Source organism: Phocoena sinus, chromosome 9, assembly GCF_008692025.1.
Source record: "Phocoena sinus isolate mPhoSin1 chromosome 9, mPhoSin1.pri, whole genome shotgun sequence".
In the NCBI taxonomy this organism is placed as follows: domain Eukaryota; kingdom Metazoa; phylum Chordata; class Mammalia; order Artiodactyla; family Phocoenidae; genus Phocoena; species Phocoena sinus.
In genome coordinates, this window is record NC_045771.1 from 81,280,615 (window position 1) to 81,299,927 (window position 19,313).

Here is a 19,313-nt window from a genome sequence, read left to right on the forward strand (position 1 = left end):
TAGAAAGGGGAAGGTAACAGTGGATAAATTAAAAAGTGACTGTACTCTATTGTCTAAAATTCAATGGAATCACCTACAAACTTTGATCCTCTACTGCTACTACAAAATTCAAGTAAAGGCGTAAAATAAAAAAGACAGCAGTCTCTCAGAGATTTAATGTCACTTTCTTTGCCAGCCATTCTATAAAATATTAATGAGGACATTTGTGGTAATAAATGTTAATACATTCTTCTGAACGTGTGAACACTGGCAGATGATTCTTTATAGTGGCATTCAGTAGTAGGAAGAGATTATTAAAACAAAATTTTAATTTTTAGGAAGCTAACAATAATGCTTAAATTCATATCCAAAGTTTTTAATAGTTTTCTATTTCTTTTCAATTGGAGGAAGGTAATATTTTGCATCAGAAAGTGTTTGAAACCAGGAACCAAAATACTGGGTCCATAAAGTACCTGAATCTTACTGTCATTTCTTCATCACAACAGTGCTAGGGTCAGGAAAGAATAACTAACATCTTATAAGCCTCCCCTCTATGACTGAGAGACACACTAATCCATCCCTAGTTACTTAATGGACATGACTTAAAGTATAGTATCACTCAATATGTGGTGTTGGGAAACAGTTCAAAAAACTCTTTCATATACTAAAAGCCAACTCTCGTTTGTGTATATACCCCCAAAATCCTTATTTGAGAAATAAATTGAATGGATACTCTCTTTTCCTCCGTTTTGTTGTAACAACTGTGGTCTATATGTTATTTATGTGGTATTTCTTAGACCACTCAAGGATGAGAGCATGATTTTGAAATTTATTTTTTCACTAATCTGTAGATCATGTCACTGTTGACATGTGTGTAACTGGCATGATTTTTGCAAACACTAATTACATTTGCCTTCTATAAGGTCGATAATTTTGTTTGATATTTCTGTTTATGGTCATAGTGATGTAACCTTACCTTTTTGGAAATTAGGAAGTGCAAGTAGAGCAACCCAGAGTAAGATTCAAAATTCTATTCTAGTGATCCTCATTAAGTAGTAAAGGCATGCCAAGAATATTGTAAGGCCTCATTTATTTAGCAAATATTTATGAAGTACCTTCCTCAGGCAAATCTTTGTACTGCATGTTTTGAGGGGCCAACGGAGAGTTAAAAACAAAACAGCAAAACAACTTAATAGTTGGTTTGTAGTCCCTACAAGGGTCATTTTCTTCTGGCAGCATACTGGAATCACCTGGGAAGCTGTGATGACCTGAATGTGTGTTTTCTCCCCCAATTGATATGTTGAAGCTTTCCCTCCCGATGTGATGGTATTGGGAGCTGGGGCTTTGGGAGGTAATTAGAGTTCGATGAGGTCATAAGGCAGGGCCCGCATAATAGGATTGGTGCCCTTATAAAAAGAGGCACCAGAGCGCGTATTTCTCCTGCCATGCGCACATTGCATAGGGGTCACGCGAGCACAAAGCAAGATGGCAGCAACTTACAAGCCGAGCGGTGAGACCTCTGAATGAAACTTGCCTTGCTAGCACATTTATCTTGGACTTCCCAACCTCCAGAATGGTAAGCAACTAAATTTTTGTTGTTTAAGCCACCTTGTTTACGGTATTTTGTTATGGCTCCTGAGATGACTAATACAGAAGCTAAGAGAATTTTTAAAAGCCAACAACAAAATCTCAAACCCAATCCCACTTCCGGGTATTCTTATTTAATTGGGCTTGTCTTCAGGGCATTTGTATCGTTTTAAAACTCCTTCAGGTGAATTTAATGTGCAGCCAGGTGTGAGAAGTACTGTCTTGGGAAGGAGTCTGTTTTTGTTTTCAGTTCTTGTACTCCCGAGGGATGTAACAGTACCCACAGAAGCTTCTCAGTTAGCAGAGTCCTCTGGGTAAGGATATTAGTCTGCCCAGCTTGCAAAGTTTCCTAGACTAATGTGTCATTTCTTCTCTGTTCCCATCGGGAATCACTGTGTAAGGTAAAGAAGTATTAGGGCAGAAGATACGGCTGTTGTTTTCATGAGAGGCTTTTTGAGACCAGTGTTGTTGTTACTTTGGTGCTCAGGTGATAACAGTTGGCTTAGTGTTTAATGAGAGGCAAACCTACCTTTTGCTACATGGACTCCCTTTATTTCCCTTAGGTCCTGAGAGAACTGCATCTTAGGGACATATGTGGGACAGCAGGAAGCATGTGAGAGTTCTCAGAAGGTGCTATGTCTTGGCATGTATGTTATTTTTGCTCTTGGGAAGACTCACGAATTTTGCAGGGAGAATGGGAGGTCTTAGGGTGTAGGTTTGAGCTAAAACTGGGATGTGGGGTTATTTATGTGACTAGATTTTTTTCAGTTATAGCATTGTAGAGTCTGGGCGTGTAGTCACTTATATCTTTGTATGAATTTAAGCTGATTTGCCAATAATAATACGTATTATTCAGAAATTAAAGTCGAAGTTCCCATTATAGGAGTTTTAGTGTTGGGGGTTAGTGGGAAAGGCAATATTAGTTGCTTTCTCCATCTCATTCCAGTAATTTAAAATCATACGTGTAACTGGAAGAACAAAGTACATTATACTCCACGTTCCAACAACTCTGAGCAGGACAGGGCGGTACCTTCCCTGAGGGGCATTATCTTATCAATACAAGAAAGAATTTCAAAGCATTTATAGTCTGTAGAGAACACTGAGGCCAGAGCTGATGCAGGGGGTACCAAAAGCTGCATAAGAGAATGAGAATAATTTGCCATTATTCCAGCTTTTTTTTTTTTAATTTATTTTATTTATTTATCTTTGGCTGCGTTGGCTCTTTGTTGCTGTGCACAGGCTTTCTCTAGTTGCTGCAAGCGGAGGCTACTCTTCATTGTGGTGCTCGGGTTTCTCATTGCAGTGGCTTCTCTTGTGGCGGAGCACGGGCTCTAGGCGCATGGGCTTCAGTAGTTGGGGCTCCTGGGCTTAGTTGCTCCGTGGCATGTGGGATCTTCCCGGACCAGGGCTCGAACCCGTGTTCCCTGCCTTGGCAGGTGGATTCTTAACCACTGCACCACCAGGGAAGTCCCTATTCAAGCTTCTTCATCCTTCTTCATTCTCATAATCTGCTCACTTGTGTCTCAGAGCTGGAGAAAATAAAATAGAAATTGGTTAAGTAACGAGAGTGCACAAAGAACTCTGATTTCATCCTAGTGGAGAGGGTCAGATAGTCAGTGATCAATTGGTAAACAAACTGGTTCTTTGGTTAAAATGTAAAACTTCCTCCATGTCTCTAAATCTTTGGTCAGGTCCACACATACATTTGTGTGACTGTTTGTTTGGTTTTGGTCAATCTCAGGAAAACAGACTGAGTCCCACATTTAGGTTAAAGCCAAAATGAAGCTGGAGGATATAAAGTAGAATTGAGGAATTCAGAAAGCACAAACATGAAATGAAATACAGGTGTAAGCCCTTATAAACTTGCTAAAATTCAGAATAAGAATTTGTTCTGAGCATATGGTATGGGATTTTAAGACATCCCTATCTAGATTATATGAGTCAGGTGAGTTATACCGTTTCCAGAGGAACACTCTAGTGGGGAAAAATGAGCCTTAAAAAAAAAAAAAAAGGAGTCCCACATTAAATAAACAAACCAAAAAACAAAAAAAATCTTCACTTGCTATTGAACAAAATGAGTCCTTTTTTCTGCATGGACCCTGATCTCACTTTCAGTATTTTAGACACACACACACTTGATGCAGCTCCCTGTGAAATTTTAGGAATTCAGTTACTTAGGAGACTTCAGGAACCTGCTTAAGTCCCTCAAAACATAGAAACAGTAAAATATGTCCCCTGCGGTTGTGAAATGAGCTATCTCCCTGCACCCTTCCTTTTGCTTGGGAACAATCAACACAGAAGTCTTTGCAAGGTAACTTTGCAGCAGTGGTTCTCAAAGGGTGTAGGTGGTGGTGGGTGGGTCAGCTGCCACAGCATCACCCGACACCAGTCAGAACTGCTGATTACTTGGAATCAGAAGCTCTGGGGGTGGGTTCAGCAGTCAGAGCCTCAGCAAGCCTTGCAGGTGATTTGGATGCAGGCTCCAATGTGAGAAGCATTGCTTTAAAATAACATCAGCTGTGGAGAGGTACAACGGTTGCTGCAGAAACAGTATTCAGTGGACACCTACAGAATAGGGGCAATGATAAGCCTGCAGAACCGTGACTCTGTGACAAGCACTAGGCTTTATACTTATTAATCAGGGACAGTGTAGTACAGTGATTAAGAGCATAGACTCTGGAACCAGATTTATAGGCTTGAATCCCCACCATTACCATTAAAGAGCTCTATTGCTGTAAACAAGTTCCTTAAATTCTTTTTTTTTTACATCTTTATAGGAGTATAATTGCTTTACAATGGTGTGTAGTTTCTGCTTTATAACAAAGTGAGTCAGTTATACATATACATATGTTCCCATATCTCTTGCATCTCCCTCCCTCCCACCCTCCTTATCCCACCCCTCCAGGTGGTCACAAAGCACTGAGCGGATCTCCCTGTGCTATGCGACTGCTTCCCACTAGCTATCTACCTGACGTTTGGTAGTGTATATATGTCCATGCCTCTCTCTCGCTTTGACAAGTTCCTTAAATTCTGTGCCTTAATTTCTTTGCCTTAATTTCTTCATCTGCAAAATACCTAACTCAAAGAGTTAGGGGGATTAATGCATTAATATGTGTAAAGCATTTCAAACGGTGTCTGGAACACAGAGCTCTAAATGTCTTGGCTATTATGTTTACATTTATCAATATAATGTATAATTTTATATTATTAAGACTCCTTACTCCAATTGTAAGCTTTGCATTATCTCTTTTTTGTACATATAAATACTGCATCTTCAAGAGTTTAAAAAACTTGAATTAGGATCCTTTCAATTACGAGTATCAGATCTAATCAAGGTGCTTTTTTTTTTTTCCTTTGAGGGATTCTATTGACTTGCATAGCTGAAAATTCTAGAGAGAGATCCAGGAAAGGTCTGTATTCATGGCGTTCAAATAATGGTAGCAAGACCTGTGTTCTCTCCATATTATTTCCTCGGGAAGACAACTGTTTACCCTGGCTCTGCCTCACCCATTCTGCTAACTCCTAGCTGAAAAGAGTGATAAAGTTAATTCTTAAATTGTGACCCACAAAAGGGAGACTGCCCCAGTGGCCTGGCCCACATCACAACTCTAAACCCAAGTCAGCCTACACTAATGGGAAACACCTGCCAAGGCATCATACCGTACGCTAGTCACAATCTTCCAACTTAGCTACCTTCCCTTGGTATAGAAAACAGGACCTGCTAGTCTTACAAGAAAATCCCCAAACTCCTGGCCAGTCATGCCGTTTCCACATTGCCTCTTCTAACTCTCTGTAACACTCACTCTTGCCCCTAATCTCTTGGGAACCGAGTTCTACTGCTTGTACGGCACTGTACTGCCCCAGTCCATGGATTGTTTTTCCTGGAATAAAGGACAGCAAACTTGTTACTAAGTTGTTTTAGTTTGGTCATTTGACAAGAGGCTTTCTCTTCCCCTGTAGTTTTAACAAGCTCCAGGCTTACCTGAAAAAGTCTGATGGATGATGTACCTGTCTTGAAGACAGGTTATTTAGCCTGGGTCCTGTGACCATCTTTCCAAACTGGGATGGGGGTCAGACCACCTGATCTACATCCTCTTTCTTCCGAAGAAGGGGAAAACTCAGGGTTCCACAACAGAAAGAAGGGGAATCATGTAGGAATTAAAACAACAGATGTTGACTGTTCGGTTTTTTTTAGTACATTTGTCTAGGTATCCAGTGGTTAAAGCTGTGCCTCAAAGCCAGATCTGTTTGACTGGGAAGACAATGCTGTTAAATACAACTTCTTTAAATATGTTTGCTTTTCCCTGTGTGCTAATCAATGTCCTAGGTCCTACCTGGGAATGTAAAGATGTATAAGAATACTCTCGCCCCGAGGAGCTTTATTTAATGGTGGAGGCAAGTGTAAAGATGACAGTGCCGTAATTAAGGTGCTCAGAAAGAGGCTTGGAGGGCTCATTAGCAGCAATTAGAAGTACTTCCTGAATGATCATTAATCATCAACCCACACTTCTGAACTCCAGAATCTCCACTCTTCCTTTGCCAGGGAGCACCACGGGAGAGACTACATGAATACAAGATTTACCTCCCGGAGGGAGGAGAAATTGTCCTCAATTATTTTATTTTATTTATTATTTTTAAAATTAATTTATTTATTTTTGGCTGCTTTGGGTATTCGTTGCTGCGTGCAGGCTTTCTCTAGTTGTGGCGAGCGGGGGCTACTCTTTGTTGCGGTGCACGGGCTTCTCATTGCGGTGGCTTCTCTTGTTGCAGAGCATGGGGTCTAGGCGCACGGGGTTCAGTAACTCTGGCACCCAGGCTCAATAGTTGTGGCTTGCGGGCTCTAGAGCGCAGGCTCAGTAGTTGTGGCATACGGGCTTAGTTGCTCCGCAGCACGTGGGATCTCCCCAGACCAGGGCTCGAACTACTGTCCCTGGATGGGCAGGCGGATTCTTAACCACTGCGCCACAAGGGAAGCCCCCAGTTAGTTTAATTTGACTAGAAAACCTTGATGTTTATGGTCAGTTTCAGGGAAGTTACTGTACTGGATAAACAAAAATAGCAAAAAAAAGAAAAGTAAGAAATTAAATATTCTGTGATGACATATTAGAATAGATATTCTCCAAAAGTGGATATCTTGCCTAACCCCCCTACCCCACGGTTTTTCTTTCTTTCTTTTTTTTTTTTTTTTGGTATGCGGGCCTCTCACTGTTGTGGCCTCTCCCGTTGTGGAGCACAGGCTCCGGACGCGCAGGCCCAGCGGCCATGGCTCACGGGCCCAACCGCTCCGCAGCATGTGGGATCTTCCCGGACCGGGGTACGAACCCATGTCCCCTGCATCGGCAGACGGACTCTCAACCACTGCGCCACCAGGGAAGCCCTCTTTCTTTTTTTTTAACATCTTTATTGGAGTATAATTGCTTTACAATGGTGTGTTAGTTTCTGCTTTATAATAGTGAATCAGCTATACCCCCCAATTTTTCTACACACGTTTTTTAGTACATTATGGATAGCCTGAATTCATTCACAAGGGAATAAAAACAAATTCATTTTCCTTTGGCACTTAATGGTGAAATGGTTCATTTAATATAAAAATGACACATTGGGTGAAACCAGCTCCATCTGGATAAACTAGACAGCTGACGTTGAAGCTACAGAGTGCCAATTAAGACTCTGCATTTGACATTAAATGCTGTGCTTGGCTTGCAAGACAGAATGACCAGACTATAGTAGACAACAGAGAATTTTTCATTCATTTCAAGTAAATTTTGTGAATTTACAAAGAGAAATAAACACAAGTTGAAGAACCCGCAGCACTCCACGGTTAAATCTGTGAGATGAAGGGAATAATGCAATAGTGATGCTACGTGTCTGATTTAGAATTAAATGATTCTGGTACAAAGAGAGAAATGAAAACTCTTCTGGCATTTTATAAAACTTCAGTGATTTGTGAGACTATATGCCGTAAGTTCTAAGACTGTTAGCGTTGCTGAGCACTTGAAAGGTTTAAACTGTTCATAATGGACTTGTTCAGCTGCTGTCTGGTCTGGCAAATTCTTTAGGAAGAGTAGCACCCTGCTCAATAGCATTGCACCTATCAGTGGTCTCATTTTATACAATCTGTCGTGGACATCTGCTAAGGAAACATTTTGAGTAAAAAAAGATAAAAGCATTCAGAATTGAACAGACTGTGCAAAAAGGAATGCAAGAAATTTGAAAATCAACTCTATATGCTTTGATCATAAACAATAAAAAGTATACTTTCTATTTAGTATTGAACCTATAAAGAGTCAGGTTTAGTATTTGACAGAATTGGCTGATGTATCCAATTAAGTGGCTGATTATTTTTGTAGAATAATTGTCTTCACTATTTCAGTAGCTTACATATACATAGATGTATGGACTGAATGGTTGTATACCCCACAAATCCAAATGTTGAAGCCCCCAAATCCAAATGTTGAAGCCCCCACCTCCAGACTGGCTGTGTTTAGAGTGAGGAAGTGAAGATAAATGAGGAGCTAAGGGTGGGGCCTGATCTGCTAGGATTAGTGTCCTTCTGAAAGAGAGATGACAGAGCTCACACTCCATGTGCGTGCTCAAAGGAAAGGTTGTCAGCTGCTTTGATTCTACTGGATGAGACCATAGAGCTATTCAGCTTTAAACATGCTTTAGCCTTCAAGACAAAGGAAGAATGACCCCAAAGGTGATTATATCATCTCAGGGCTGCCACCTCTACCACTTCTACCAGGTCCACAGGACAAGGCTGGTTCCTCCATTTTGAAGAGTGGGGCTAGATTCTAGTGCCTCAGGGGCAAGGCCTTGGCCCAGTGTTAGAAAGGCAGAGCTGCTCTACAGCCAGAGGGGTGATGTGGCACTCCAGTGGATCTAGAGAGCAGAACATCAAGCCAGAGAAATATTATCGAGCCTTAAGATCTAATGGAATTTCTCTTGCTAGGTTTTCAACTTGATTGGGATCTATCACCCCTTTTTTCTTCTAAGTTTTCCCTTTCGGAATAAGAATGTGTACCCTATGCCTGTCCCATCATTGTATCTTGGAAGCACATAACTTGTCTGGTTTCACAGGCTCACAGCTGAAAGAGAATTTGCCTCAGGTTAAATCATAGTTGGAGTCTCACCCTTATCTGATCTAGATGATACTTAGATGATACTTTGGACCTTAGACTTCAGAGTTGTTGCAGGAATAAGTTAAGACTTTTGAGGCTGTTGGGATGGAATGAATGTCTTTTGCTTGAGAGAAAGACATGAATTAGGGGTTGGAATGAAATGTTATGGACTGAATGTTTGTGTCTCTCCAAAATCCATATGTTGAATCCCTAACTTCCAATGTGGCTTAGAGTAAATAATTAAGGTTAAATAGGATAATAAGGCTGGGCCCTGATCCCATAGGATTAGTGTCCTTATAAGAAGAGACACCAGAGAGTTGGCTTTTGCTCTCTCGGTGCATGCTCAGAGGAAAGGCCACATAAACTTTATCTATTTACAAGCCAGGAAGAGGATTCTCAGCAGGAGCCAAATTCTGCCAAAACCTTGATCTTGGACTTCCCAGCCTCCAGAACTGTGAGGAAATAAATTTCTGTTTTTAAACTACCCAGCCTATGAGCTGACAAAATACAGTAGATAAGACCATGTTCCTATATGTTACTATTATATACACCCATCTATATTAATGGAAATTACTATCTATTATTAATGGAAATTAATATCTATTATTGAATTGATTCATTGATAATGTAAATTATTTTTCCAAATATACTGTTCTAGTAGCCCTTATATTGAAAAGAAATAATACTTACCTAGTATAAATTTTCCTAACTATTTCTACCTTAAGATTCTGCCATCTCTCACTTTATCTTCCTATCTAGCAATGAACCATTTGCAATTCCTAGCATACATAATATTTTATACCTTTATATGATTGAGCAAAATGTTCTCTTCATAGAATTCCCTTTTGCCTTCTGTGGAACTAACAAACTTGTAATCTTCCAGTGTCTGAGTTACATACTACATTGACATTCTTTGTGAAGCCTAACCTTGAAAGGCAGAAAAAACTCTTTCCCCTGAGATACCTGTGTATCATGTACATAGTTTAATGTGTTTAGACAAATACATAAGACGTATGCAAGGAGAGGGCTGGAAGAATAAGAGCTTGTCAGAGTTAGTGCTGATGTACAATATTTCTTAGATGTAATTAAGAAGAAGTAATTAAAGTTTTTTTTAGTACAAAAGTACAGGATGATGCCAAGATCCAGGTATCATCCAGAGATGGAGTAGCTGATGTTATTTATAAATTTAGTTTTTGATGAGTCTAATCGATGCAGATTTAAGTGCAAGCTAGAATTCAGAGTTCAGTGACGCATAGGAGCGACTGGGAGGTCATTAGGGTTACTAGATTATAGAACAAGAAGAGTTACAGTTGGGTTACTAGTATGAACTTCAAAAGAGGATGAGCCTAAAGATGAGGATGGGAGAGTAATGGTCCAGAATGGGGAGTGAAATGGTCCATATCAGCAGAGGTAGTAAAATGGGGGGAAATACATCCCTTAAATCTCCTCAGTTACCCAAGCTAGAAATCTCAGAGCCTTGTTTGACTATTATTTGCCATTCATTTGGTACAGTTAGGCCACTTCCTGGTTATCATGCTTTTTACCTATTTTTCAAATCCTACCATCTTCTCTATTCCCAAGACCTTTGCTTATGTTACTAAATTAGAATCACAGCAATAATGGGTATCTTTGGTTTATCCTTCAAGATCCACTAGCTTGCCTTCTCTACCTGGCCCTGTGCCCTGGGAGGCTATGCGCCCTAGTTTCAGTTGGGATTGGCCAGTGGCAAGCCTTAGCAGGAGATGAGAGTGAGGGAAGAGAGCGAGGTTGGGGGTATTGAATCTCCTGGTTCCTTCCATGTGAGGTATTTAAGGATACCTGTGTTGTGGCTGCAGGTCACTGTTCATTTTGAAGCCAACCAGTCTGCGTGACTCTTTGTCCACGTTTCTATAACCTTTCATTCTCCTGTCCTTTTGCCCTTAGTGCCTGGTTCATGCACCATCCTTTGTGATTCCCCTACCGTCTGTCCATGCCTTTGGAAGTATTCCACGTGCACACCCTCTCTGGTTTATCCTACGTTGAGTGAGTGTGCCGGCTGTTGGGATCCTGCCAAATATTAACTCTTAGGTCCTCTCCTGAGTCAGTCCCACTCTGATAGCTGTTTCTGCGATCTTCCAAACACATTTCAAAAGGAGGCTCTGATCACGTCATTCTACAAACTTATAAATTGCCCTACAAGATGAATTCCATTTCTTTGACATGGTGTTTAAGACCATTTAATCATTAACCTTTTAGGGAAGAACCTCCCCCTCACCATACTCACAGAGGGACTCTGCACTCAGGCAACGATGAGCACTCAGGCCCTGGGGCAGCCTGTGGCCCTTCCTGTCCCTGCGCTTTTGCATAAATTGTGTCCTCAATGTGAAATGACTATCTCTTCCTTAGTTCACGTGGAAATGTCTCTATCTATGATCCCAAAACAAATAATCATGGGAGGCTGGCAGTAATTTCCTAACTTACCTCTGGCAAATTGTACCTACTTCTATTGCCTTGCCAGTGATACTGAATTTTCATGATTATTTGGCAGATTTTCTTAGGTCTCCTAGATTCTGGGCTGCTTAGGGAAAGGAATGTGGTCTTTCAAAATCTTTACCTTATTCAGTGTCTACAATAGAGTAGATGCTCAATAAAATACATGGAATAAATATGCCAGCCTGTACATTATTACTCTAGAGATCTCATAGCTGGTTAAAAGGTGAGATAATCCAGTTGTGAAATTTTATTCTATTTATTTATGGCTAGAATGTGTTTATCTGATCCATCTGGCCAGGCAGATGTCCTTCTCCCCCAGCTGCTCATTCCATATATATCATTCCTAAACTTCAAACACAGAAAAGTTGGTATGGGCAGAATATTATGAATGTTTACACTAAAAGTTAAATTTCATAATCATTCATAGGGGATAAAATTCATACCATTTTCTATCAAAAACAAATATTTACTTGCAGTTTACTTAGACATCTAATAATTTTTGAAAGAGCAGTAAAAAAAAATGTCCATGCCTTTTGACTATAGTTCAATGATTGAGATATATATAGTGGAGGTATAGTTAAATAAGACAAATTCAGTTTATTCTATTATAACATAGGTAATAAAATATTATTACATGGATAATTTATACCTAATAAGTTAAATGGAGACCATCTTTCTTAAATCTATGATCCTATTTTCCTTTGGTTTAATGAACTACCTACCTATAAATAATTGGTAAGTAAAATGCAAACTTCTAGTAGGATTTTTAACTCAGCCCTTTGCCACTCTTAGTTTAATAAACAGTAAGCTAAGGGGTATGCTTTCTTTGTTTTCCTGCACAGATGAAGCTTTCAAATAAAGTTTCCCACCTTCTGTTAAGCTTTCAGGGAGGCATCTGTGCCTCTGTAACTAAGCAGCTAAGAGGCTAAGGCACGTATTTTTCAACTGAAAAGTCAGATCTGGATTCCTCTGCTGCCTCATTCACGTGAGACTCTACGGCAGCCCTTGCAACCCTGCTCTGGTGAAGGACAAAGGTGAAAGAGTACCTTTGAGTTGTACTGAAGTTGTTCTAAGGCCAGACCATTTGGTGGTTCACAGATTTCCTATGATAAAGTGTTCTATGAGACACTGGCCCACGGGGAACAGGAAGGATCTTTATTCTCAGGAGCAGGTTATTCTTAAAAGAGGTCAGAGAATGAAGACTGAAATGTAAATCACAGATTCAGCACTGAGGGTACCTGTTGAAGGAATAGCATAGATTCTTGTCATTATTTCTTCCCTTAGAAGAAACACACTATTGTGGAGAAATTAATAAACTCGTTGAGCTTGAACAGAAAAATGGTCAGTTGAATAATTTGGATAAACTCAAACTGTTTCCTGGCACAGATATTGTTAGACCCAAACGGTCTACGAGGGATTCCAACTCGCCCAAGAACCGCCAAGAGTCGAGAGCCGCTGCAACACGCAAGAGGTTTATTAGGAGCCGATGCACCGGGGTTCCCTGAACCTCACGCAGGAGGCCGATGGGGAACCCCTAAAAGCGGAATCACATACTTTTTATAGGTTTATTTACTCATAGGGCGGGTATATTCTCACAATGATTGGGTAAATGTGGTGACTTTTGAATTCATTGGCTTAGGAACTTTTGTCCCACCTTCTGGCCGTTATAGTTGTCTGTTCATTGTGGCGGTTAGGGCGTATACCTGTTACGGGCAACTGGAAAATTACCCGCTGTCTGGCAAGTCCCCGTCAACTGAAAAACTCCAAGAATTGGTTTCGATAGGGAGAAGGAGTGGCGCACGATAGGGAGAAGAATTGGTTTCGATAGGGAGAAGGAGTGGCGCACGATAGGGAGAAGAATTGGTTTACGGGAACAAGTGAGGGGGTGGAAAGTCCCTAAAGGCCCCACATTCCCCCCTTTTTTTTTTGTAACTAATTTCAATCATGGAATTTCAGTTTCTTTTTGCGAGTTTTGGTATTGTTGCCTTAGCATTAAAACTTGTACCGTACTAATGCGTTCTCTAATAAAGTCTATCAGGCGATTCAGAATGCATGGTCCAAAAGTTAAGAGCAACAATAAAATAATGAGGGGCCCTAACAAGGTGGAAACTAAAGTAGTAAGCCAGGGAGATTTATCAAACCACGATTGAAACCATCCTTTTTGATTTTTCCTTTCCTGTTGTCTTTTGTCCAGGCGCTCCCTAAGTTTGTCCATAGTTTTGGTAATAGCCCCAGAATGATCAATATAAAAACAGCATTCTTCTTTTAGTGCAGCACATAGTCCGCCCTCCTTAAGGAACAGCAGATCTAATCCCCTCCTGTTTTGCATTACCACCTCTGAAAGCGAGGTGAGGGATTCTTTTAACTGAGTTATGGAACTTTCTAATGCCCGGAGGTCAACATCTACAGCTTGCCTTAAGGCATCATAATAGTGGGGTTGTTGGATGAGGGCTGTTGTACCCGTTCCTACCCCGGCTGCCATTCCTAGTCCTAGGAGTACAGCCAGGGTGAGTGTTATGGGTTCCCTCTTAAACCTTCCTCTGCCCTCATATTCATCTAGAAAGGATGAATCTGAATGATAAATGAGTCTGGGGACCAGCTGAACTAACACACAAAAATCGGTTGAAGCTTTAAGGACCTCTAAAGAAATGCAGGAGGTCAATCCTGTGTTACATGCCCACCATCCATCCGGAGGAGGGAGGAGATACCCTGAGCCCTGTGGGAGGCTTAAATTGGCACAAAGATGTCGGTGGGACGAGGGGGGCGTTCCTACACGTGTACCGTTTCCTAATACTGAGGCCAGGGTCAATTTACTATTTCCTTCTTGTTTCCATCGACATTGATCTGGAGTGTTAACATTATTATAATTAGAATTATATCCTATAGCATCATAATAAGGGGGAGGAGCAGCATAGCAAAGCCAACATGATTTGGTAGCCTCCGGGTTTGTGGCATTTAAAACCTCAAAAGCCGCCTGGACCAATGAGAGCATTCGGTCCCGGGGGGTCTTGGGCTTGATTGTTATTCCTTTTGGCTCAGAAGTTTGGTTTCTTATCTCTGGTAACGCTGTGGGAGGGGCCAAAGGTAGCGAAGAGTGCCCTATCTCAGGGTTGGGGCTTATAGGAACTGGAGTAGGGGTTTCAATTTTTAGTTTGATGGTCATTAGTAATCCATCATTATATCCTTCTTTATAAAACCTGATTCCCCATGAATGGCCATTTATCCAGTTTTTATCCTTTTTTCCTGGTTCACTAAAAGAGATCTTAAGGGGATGGCACCATTTAGTACATTCAGGCCTATAAGTTAAGGGGTTGGTTGGGTGTGTATAATTGGCTGTCACCTTAATAAAGTCCCAGCCAGAGGTGGGCTTCCAATAGGTGTCTCCTGTGGTTTCACACCCCCAGCTTTTACAATAAAAATGTTCCTTTCCCCCACATTGATAATTTAGGGACCTATGGCGATGAAATCCCGGGCATACATAAAAGGTAGGGTTGCTAAGTTTCTGTCGCGTACCCGAGTTTTGGCAGCCGTATTGGCCGGCCCGACCGGGTATGGATGGGGCATTTTGACGATCATGGGAGTGTGCTGTGTCCCAATTGGGAGCTCCTATGGCTAATTTACAAACATCGGGGAAAAGGTCTGGCCACCAGGTCCAAGGAGCAGCAGTATGGCTAACAGACCATATTACATCTCCAGTTTGGGAAATTACCTGCCAGGTTAAATGCTGGGGCAGGTGAGGACTAAAATTACTCACAGTCAGTAGGGGTAACAAAGTTAAAGTTATAAATCTGATGATCGCAGAAGCTTGAGCTTGAGCGGGTTGCTGGTCTTTTGGGCTCGCCATTCCGATGTTGCAGATGCTGGTGCGGCCTTCACGTGTGAAGCGTGGATCCACGCAGCGATGCCATCTACCTTTATAGCCGTGGGGGTGGTGAGCAGGACGATGTATGGTCCTTTCCACCGAGGCTCTAGAGTCTGGGTTCGGTGCCGACGGACGTACACGGAATCTCCGACTTGGAAGGGATGAGCCTCTGCTGGTGTTCCTGGTCGGTAAGCCTCTGCCAGCTGGGACCACACCTCCTTTTGGACCAACTGGAGTCCCAACAGCCTAGCATATAAGTCAGTGTTATTCTGGCAGTCAGGACTTAATTTCTCCCTTAGCGTAAAAAGAGGAGGTGGGGCCCCGTATAGTATTTCAAATGGAGTAAGATAATAGCGGGAGGGGGTATTTCTAGCCCGGAACAGGGCTAAGGGAAGGAACACCGTCCAATCTGTACCGCCAGTCTCTATGGACAATTTAGTTAGGGTCTCTTTTAGAGTTCTATTCATTCTCTCTACCTATCCTGAACTCTGGGGTCTATAGGCACAATGTAATTTCCAATCAGTCCCCAGGTATTTGGCCACACCCTGACTTACCTGGGCGACGAAGGCGGGACCATTATCTGATCCTATTACCTTTGGTGCCCCGAACCGGGGGAAAATTTCTTCTAAGATCTTTTTGGCCACCACAGTAGCTGTCTCCTTCTTCGTCGGGAAAGCTTCTACCCATCCTGAGAAGGTATCTATAAAAACTAGAAGATACCTGTTACCGTACCTTCCAGGGCGTATTTCAGTGAAGTCGACCTCCCAATAGGCTCCTGGGCGGTCTCCTCTGAGCCTTTTTCCGACCTCAAGTTTTCCTTTATGGGAGTTTACCTGTTGGCATGGAATGCACTCTCGTGCAATCTGCTCAGCTAATTTAGTTAGTCCAGGGGTATCATAACCTGTCTTGTGTAGTAGGGACACCATCTTTTTGGTTCCCAAGTGTGTCCATCTGTGAATCTGTTGTAGCATGGATTTTGCTTGTTGAGGAGATAATGTTCCTTTAGTTATGGCTGGGGTAATTGTTCCCCTATCATTTGGTTTCCCAGGACTCTCATCTGATAGTTCTAGTATGATTTCCTGTAGAGCCACTTCTCGTGCCACCCTATCTACCAATTTGTTGCCTCTTGTCACCGGGGTATTGTCCTTCTGGTGTCCGGGGCAATGAATGCTGCTGACTTTAGTGGGGAGCATGAGGGCAGCTAGCAGTGCCACTATTTCTTCTTTGTTTTTAATTTCTTTGCCCGCCGAGGTGAGCAACCCTCTTTGTTGGTAAATGGCCCCATGGACATGGGCGGTAGCAAATGCGTATCTACTGTCCGTATAGATGTTTACCTTTTTGTTTTCTGCTAGTTCCAATGCTCTAGTCATGGCGATTAGTTCAGCCCGTTGGGCCGATGTCCCTTGCGGTAATGCGGCTGCCCAGATGACCTCTTTCCCGTCTACCACGGCAGCTCCCGCCCGACGCTTACCTTCCTCTAGGAAACTGCTTCCGTCAGTAAACCAGGTAACGTCGGCGTTGGGGAGGGGCTGATCCATCAAGTCTGGTCTGCTACCGTGTGCTGCAGCCAGTACTTCCTGACAATCATGGATGACGGTAGTGCTTTCCAGGTCAGGGTCGGGTAGCAAGGTGGCCGGGTTGAGTCCTGTGGCTGAGGTAAACTTAATACGATCTGAGTTTAACAGCAGGGCTTGGTAATGAGTCATCCTGGCATTTGTTAGCCATCTGTCGGGTGGCTGGCGAATTACACTTTCTAATGCATGGGGGGCTGTTATCGTTAGGTTCTGCCCCAAAGTCAGTTTGTCAGCATCTTTGACCAAAGCGGCCACCGCGGCGATTATTTTTAAACAGGCGGGCCATCCTGCTGCCACAGGATCCAATTTCTTTGATAGGTACGCAACCGGGCGATTCCAGGGGCCCAGTTTCTGAGTTAGTACTCCCTTTGCAATACCTTTATTCTCGGCCACGTACAGATGAAAAGGCTTAGTGATCCTTCCCCCGTTCCTTTTTTTAGGGCATTCTCTTGCCCAATGACCTTTTTCTTTACAGTAGGCACATTGGTCCTTGTCTAATGGCCGCCTTCTATCCGTTGTTCGCCCTTCCTGTCTATTTCTGTCTCTACTGTTTCCTCCTCTGACTACAGTGGCCAGTATCTTACTCAAATGTCTTTCTTGCCTCTTATCTCATCTTACCTCACGAGCCTCTTGTTCCTTCTGCTTTCTTTCTTCTCTTTCTTCTTCTGTCTCCCTCTTATTATATACCTTATCTGCCTCTTTTACTAAGTCCTGAAGGGAGAAACCTTGTAGGCCATCCAGCCTTCGTAACTTCTTTCTAATATCAGGGGCCGCCTGGTCAATAAAGGCCATTGCTATGGTGGCCTTATGTTCCTCAGAGGTTGGATCATAAGGAGTGAATCGTCTAAAAGCCTCCATTAAGCGTTCTAGGAACACGGTTGGCGATTCCTGGGGCCCCTGAGTTACCTCTCTTACCTTAGCCAAATTCGTGGGGCGCCTGGCCGCTCCATGGAGACCCGCCACCAGAGCCTGGCGATACATTTTCAGGTGCTCCTTACCTTCCGGGGTATTAAAGTCCCAATTCGGCCTGACGAGTGGAAACCCGGCATCAATCTCGTTAGGCAACTGGGTAGGTTGTCCATTGGCGGCTAACACATTGTTTTTAGCCTCCAGGAGAACCCGTTGCCTCTCCTCAGTTGTGAGGAGAGTCTGGAGGAGCTGTTGACAATCATCCCAGGTGGGTTGGTGGGAGAAGACAAGAGACTCTATTAAAGCAGTAAGAGCCTGTGGGTTTTTAGAGAAAGTAGGGTTATGCATCTTCCAATTATAAAGATCTGCAGAGGAAAAGGGCCAGTATTGAAGGGGTCTATTCCCGTGGTTATCGGGGGGGTCATATTCTCTAAGGGGTAAAGCAGTAGAATCTGGGGAAACAGCCCTCTGGCTTCTGGTGCCCGCCGAGGGACCCCCCCTTTCCGCCATAACAGGTGGCCCTACTGGTGCGGAGGGTTGTGAAGCTGGGGGTCCTAGGGGCGACATGGGATTTAGGGCCGGAGGATAAGGAGGTGGGGAATCTAGAAGAAGCAAATCAGACTGCAGGTCAGGATATATCGCCTTTGGCGGGTCCGGGGCAGCAGATGACTTTTCCGTGTCTGGGGTTTTCTTCAGGGCCAATATCTCCGATTGTGCTGGAGCGCATGCAGACGTGCCTGTTGAGGAAACAAAGGGCCGGACCCACGGAGGCGGGGAGAGAACTAGATCTTCCCAGACCAAGATATATGGTATCTGGTCTGGGTGTCCGTGGGGTCCTGTGTTAAAGACCCTAGACTTGACTAGCCCAACCTTATCTAACAAAAAAGATCCTTCGGGTGGCCACCCTGTCTGAAATGTAGGCCACTCAGAGGTACACAGCGTTTGCCATTTTCCTTTCCTTACTTCTACCGAAAGGTTGTTAGGCCCTAGCCCTAACTTCGGTCCAGTGGCTTAGGGTAAGAGAAAGAGGAGTCGTCATAGTTTGTCCCATTGTCGTCCGTCAAAAGAAAGATAATAGTACAGAAAAACAATAAAATTTCAAAAGACACACATTGATATTGCCGCCGCGAACTTAAACCCGAAACCAACTCAAATTCAGATGGCAGCTTATATAACCTGCCAGAACCAGCCGCCGCGAACTTAAACCCGAAACCAACTCAAATTCAGATGGCAGCTTATATAACCTGCCAGAACCAGATGAAGGGGAGACAAAATTTGTTTCTCCTTCCAGATGGACCACCAGGGCGTCCCCCGGGGCCCGTGGACACCAGCTTTCGGCACGTCTGCCTAGCCAGGAGTCCAATACAGATTCCACAGCAAGCCGCTTCGCACGGCTTTTTCCTAATGGCGGCTGGCAACAAACAAACGACAAACAAACAGACAATTGGGCTCGAGCCTACCTGATACCTCCGACTCCCGATGTTCTTGTGACCCGGGGGCGAGTGGGGATCCCGGACGAGCCCCCAAATGTTAGACCCAAACGGTCTACGAGGGATTCCAACTCGCCCAAGAACCGCCAAGAGTCGAGAGCCGCTGCAACACGCAAGAGGTTTATTAGGAGCCGATGCACCGGGGTTCCCTGAACCTCACGCAGGAGGCCGATGGGGAACCCCTAAAAGCGGAATCACATACTTTTTATAGGTTTATTTACTCATAGGGCGGGTATATTCTCACAATGATTGGGTAAATGTGGTGACTTTTGAATTCATTGGCTTAGGAACTTTTGTCCCACCTTCTGGCCGTTATAGT